This window comes from Belonocnema kinseyi, chromosome 10, assembly GCF_010883055.1.
Source record: "Belonocnema kinseyi isolate 2016_QV_RU_SX_M_011 chromosome 10, B_treatae_v1, whole genome shotgun sequence".
NCBI lineage: Eukaryota > Metazoa > Arthropoda > Insecta > Hymenoptera > Cynipidae > Belonocnema > Belonocnema kinseyi.
In genome coordinates, this window is record NC_046666.1 from 34798771 (window position 1) to 34804770 (window position 6000).

The window sequence follows — 6000 nt, forward strand, 5'->3', positions numbered from 1 at the left end:
CAATAAACACGATAGTTTTGAACCCACTCCGTCGGCTTGCGGGTTCGATTCCCGCCTCGCATTCTGGCAGAGCTTCGGCGGCCCATGCGGTGAACACTAGCCTAGCAAGGGAGTTGTTCATCTCCGGAAAGTCGTGGGACCGGTACCTCTAGAGAAAAAGGTTTTCTCTAAGTACTTAAAGCTGTTGCTCTTGGTGGTTCAAAAACCACCTTAAACTGTAGGTCCCTCTCCCACCACCAAGTAAGTGTGTGGGGGGTGTGTAAAGGAATAGCGAGGAAGGTGCAAGAAAAATGTAAACCCTTAGGGGGCACATTAGAAGCTCCCAATCAATTAATCAAAGTAGTTTAACTTTTGACTAAATAATAAAATTTGGTACCAAATTGTTGAATTTCCGAGCCGAAAATATTAATTTTCTTCCATTAGCTTAATTGTCAACCAAAACAGATTAATTTTTAACCAGATAGTTGATTTTGAAACCAAAAAATGTGAAATTTTTACCAAACGATATGAATTTTCAACAAGAGTTGAGATTTTAAGCAATAAAAATTTTTAAGCCAATAAAGAAAAAAAATTGCATCCAAAATGTGGAATTTCAAAACCAAAAAGATGAGGTTTTTATAGTTTAGTTATATTTTTAACAAAGAAGAATAATTTTCTACCAAAAAGTTGAATTTTTGTCAAATTACTTTAATTTTCATCAAACAGTTGCATTTTTATACTAAAAAAAATCAAATTTGATTACAAAATGGAATAGTTTAATGCAAAAACAAATTAATAATTTTCAATTTAAAAAACAAAAAAGTTCTCTATTAAGCAGCTGGAATTTAAAATTTTAAGTCAAAAATGAATTTTTAATTGAAAAAATGCAATTTCAATAAAAAAAATAGTAGTCGATATTTTATTCAAAAAATATTTTTATTTAAAATAAAAAAAAGTTTATTTTAACCAATAACAGAAATTTTTAACAAAAGACTAATTTTCAAATAAAACAGACTAATTTTCAACCTAATAGTTACATTATTGACTGGAAAATTGATTTTTTTACCCAAACAAACGAATTTTTAACGAAATACATCAATTTTCAAGAAGATAGTTACATTTTCAACAAAAGGAATAATATGGTACCAGAAAGGATGCATTTTTAACAAAAGGCATGAATTTTCTATAAAAAAATGATAAATAATTTCCAACTAAAAATAAAATCGTGATTTTTTTTGTTTAAATTAAGTTTTAACCAAAAACAAACTAAAAAATATAAAGTTTCAGCAAACTAGTTTAAATTTTATCTAAACAGTTTAAAATTCTACTGATTTTTGAATTGTTGAGCTAAAAATACGAATTCTCTAAAAAACTGCATAAACAAATAAATGTTTAACCAGATAGTTGCATTTTTAACCAAAAAATATAAAATTTATGCCAAAAAGAGAAAAATTCTCAAATTAAAATGAAGAATGTTTAACAAGGGTTGAAATTTTAACCAATTAAAATTTCTTAGTCAATACAAAAATCTCATCTAAAATGTTGAATTTCGAATCCAAAAAGATGAAATTTTGATACAACAGTTGAATTTTCCAGAAAGAAGATTAATTTTCTGTCAAAAAAAAAAATTTTCGACCAAAAAATCATTTTCCAACACAATAGTTGAATTTTTTTAATTAAAAACTTTAACTTCGAAAAAAAATTGAGTAGTTAAATTTTAAAGAAAAAAATTATATAAAAAAGACGAATTTTCTATAAAGCAGTTGAATTTTCAACCGTAACATATTAATTTTGAACAATAATGTTATTTTTCAAACTAACGTAATACGTTAATTTTATACCAAAGATGATACAGTTTTTACCAGAAATATTTAAATTTTTATTACAAAGAAAAGTTGAAATTTATAGCAATGAAATTTATTTATTAACTAAATTGATGAATATTATCAAGTAAGAAGATCAATTTTATACACAAAAAGCTGAATTTGTAACTCAACACTTAAATTTAATTTGTAACAAAGTAGTTCATCTTTTAACTAAGTAATTGAATCTTAAAAAAAATGAATTTTCAATAAAAACATTTAATAGCTCACATTTAAACCAACAAAAAAAGATTTTTATGCTAAATAAAAAACAGTTGAATTTTCTACCCAAAAGGATTAATAATTAAAAAATATTTGATACATGGCTAGAATTCAGTAACTGATTGGTGTGTATATGTAACATGGTTTAAAGATTCAAATTTAGAGTAAACCTAACAGTTGCTGTTGTTGAAATTTACAGACAAAAACAATTCTTCAATTCAGTAATAACCAAAATTTCAACAAATTTGTTAAATGTTTATGCCAAAAAGAATTTTATACGAAACATTCGAATTCTTTACCCAAGAAAATATAAATTTTTAATAAAAAAGTTAATTTTCAATCAAACAGTTGAATCTTCAACCAAGTAGATGAATTTTCTGTCAAGATGATAATTTGAAACCTTTATGATAAACCTTTAAATTATATAATGAATCTTTAACTGGAATAGTTTAATTTTCAGTCAAAACAATCAATTAAAAATCATTTTTGAAACCACATTTTTTAAGATTTATAAATTCTATGTACAGTTGTTCATAGTACCCAGAAACTTAAACAATTTATCCCCATGACTTTTTTCTATAAAAAGGAAATTATCAGAGTTAGAGCATTTTCAAAATAAAAAAAACTAAAATGAACATTTTAAGACAAACAACGCATTATATGAAAAAAAGTCAGGGGAAGAAAAACTTTGCTTTTTAAAAGCCCTACAAGACTATGATAACAATTTTTTAAATTTGGTTGAAAAGTTAACATTCCAAATTTGATCGTACCAAAAATAATGAAAAATTCAAAAATTCAATTTTTTGGTTAAACTATGCAAGACACGAAAAAAAATGAAAAAGCTCAAATTTCGCGGCCTGGAAAGAACTACAAATTTATAATGAATCACTTTTCGATATAGGCTACAAAAAAGTGAGACAAAACTTGTTCATCCAAAAAAGACCTATAATTTTTGATAGGACACGTAGTTTTTGCTTTAGTCGTAAAAAATAACATTCTAAATAAAAATATTAAATTTGTTTGAAAAAACGACACAAGGTATGAACTTAAATTACCAGACAACAGTTGTTCGCCTAAAAAGATCTATAAATTTATTATTAATCATTTTTCGATAGGACGAGTAGATTTTCTTTTAATCGTAAAATATAAGATTAAAAATTAAAAAATTAATTTCTTGGAAAATGCACAGAAAAGACGAAAGAGGATATAGGCTCCTATATAAGACCCCATATAAGTTCTTGTATGAGACCCTGTGCAGATGCGCAGTAGTTTTTATTTAATCGTAAAAAACAATATTAAAAATTTTTTAAAATGATAAAAACAAGGAAATAAGAATTAGTATGATTCATTTTTTATGCAAATTATGAATTGTAATGATATATATTTATTGGAATGATATATGTTTCAGAGCAGTTTAGAATACAATTTAAAGCAAAATAAGAAACAAATACAAAAATAATCATGATAAATACAATTTGCTTTTTATTTTGCAATTTTTTAATAAGTAATCCCTGGCAGAGTTACATAAAAAATGTATTATAATTGATATAAAAGTGTTGTGTATAATGTAGAAAAGTTGACATGTTGGACAAAATCGAGTGCGAAACATGAGATACGTGTTGAGAATGTGTTCGTTAAAGCCAAAAGAGCTTTAACAAAAGAGAGTCAAAATCACAAAGTTACAGTTGTTGGTTCGTTCACCTTTGATTTTAAAAGGTCTGTGCCCGAATGCGGAAGAAATGCAAAGACTAAGCGCGGAGTGCGATTGCCATCAGTCGCGTGCCTTAGGTGCGCTCAAACTCTCGAGCTAAGCTTTTTTAACGAAAGAAAATTCACAATCACAAAATTACAGTGGTGAATGTTTTGAGTTTTAATATAAAAATTTTTGCGCAAGAATGTGCGAAAATATAAAGACCGAGCTCGAAGCGCGAGTTAAATACAACATCGACCGCGTAACGCGAGAACCAACTGTCGCGCGCCCTAGGCGCGCTCAAACTTGCGAGCGAATCGAGCCGTTCGCGCAGCCCGCGATAAGAATGTGTCCGCGTAGCGGGCAGATTTTTTAAAAATTAATGTTTCAAACTGCAAATTAAGTGTTTTCATTGTTTGTTAAAAATTTATATTTTTGATTGAAAACTTATATTTTTCAGTTAAAAATTCAACTATTTTGTAGAAAATTCAACTGCTTAGCCGAAAAGTTGGTCCTTTTGGCTTCAAACTTCAGCAACTTGCTTTAAAATTCATGTTGTATTTCGATAAAACTTTTGCTTGAAAATTGTTCGTATACAATTTGAAGATTCAACTATCTTGTAGAAAATTAATTTATTTAGTTGAAAATTCGCGTTTATTTATAGAATTTAACTTCTTGAGAATGCGCCTTTTTTAAATCAACATTTCGAAGTGAAAATTTGACATTTTAATTTCGGGTTAAAAATGTGTGTTTTTTTATTGAAAACTTATCTTTTTCAGTTGAAAATTCATTCCTCTTGATTGAAAATGATAACATTCTTGTTGAAAATTCATGTCTTAGGGGTTTGTTCAGTTTCAAAAATTAATCTTTTGTTTAAAATTCGTCTTTTTCGGTACAAAATTAATCTTCTTTGTGGAAACTTTTTTGGTTAATGATTTAAGTATTTTGTTAAAAACTCGTATTCTTTCGCTAAATTTTACTGGTTGATTTTTTTTTTTTAATTTATGTTCAAATTTTTATAAGAGGAGGTATTAAATTTCTGTAAACTATTTTGGATAAAAATTCACAAAGTGAGCGCAAAATACCAGAGTTATATAGCACTTACAAAAAAAATAAAAGTATTAAGCCAAATAACGCACAATATGAAAAAAAGCCAAGGAAAGAAAAATGTTGATTTTTGAATGCCCTACAAAATTATTATAATAAATTTTTTACTTTTCTTGAAAAATCGATCATTCAAATTTCGTCTGCATAAAAAATAATAAGATATTCCATTTTGCGGTTAAAATATGCAAAATAGGACAAATGATCATTCGACAAAAATTATGCAGCCAAAAAAGATTTACAAATTTCTTATTGGTCACTTTTTTATCGGACGAATAGTTTTAATTTCTTTTCTAAATAACAACATTGAAAATAAAAAAACTAAGTTTTTGAAAAAACGACGCGAGGCACGAAAAAAAAAATTAATTTGCAAAAGTTGTTCATCAAAAAAGGATAAACAACATCTTTATTTATAATTTGTATAAAGGGCGAGTCAATTTTCTTTTAATCGAAACAATTAGACTAAAAATAAAAAATCGAATTTTTGGAAAAACGACCCCAGTTGCAATAAAATATTCAATAACAATTTTTTTTTAATAGTATGCGTACTTTTTTTTAATTATAAAAAAAATCAATAAAAAGACTTTTGTTTTAATGTCACACCATATCATGAATTGCAATAATATGAATTAAATATTAAATATTTAATAAATACAACAATTTGTCAGATACATCATCAATCAGATTCCATATTATTATACTGAACTGAGGTACGAGGGTAGTTCAATAAGTCCTTAGAATGACTAACAGATGGCGCGCGAATCGCTTCAAATCATCTGTTTTCAGTCAGCACCACTCCCGACTAGATATGTGGTGCAGTCACAGTCCACATCTTCTGAGTTTACGTGTTTTTATAACCAATTGAAAAAAAATTGTTCGTTAAGAAAAATGGAAAAAAACGAGTTCAGAGCGGTAATCAAACATTTTCATTTAAAGGGTTTAACTCCATATGAGATAAAAAATGAATTGGACTCAGTTTATGGCACATCTGCCCCTCCCTTAGCAACGGTTTATTACTGGGTAAATGAATTTAAGCGTGGACGTACATCAATAAGTGACGAACCACGTTCAGGAAGGCCCGTAGAGCAAGTACTCCCGAAATCATCAATAAAATCCACGATATGGTGTTGAAGGATAGAAGAT

General features: G+C 27.4%; 1 protein-coding gene across 5 annotated transcripts in view; it reads left to right on the forward strand.

Annotated features, from left to right (window-relative positions):
• LOC117181938 (fatty-acid amide hydrolase 2-A) overlaps positions 1-6000 on the forward strand; it is a 72018-nt gene that overhangs the window by 45219 nt on the left and 20799 nt on the right. The gene's annotated exons all lie outside the window — the stretch shown is intronic.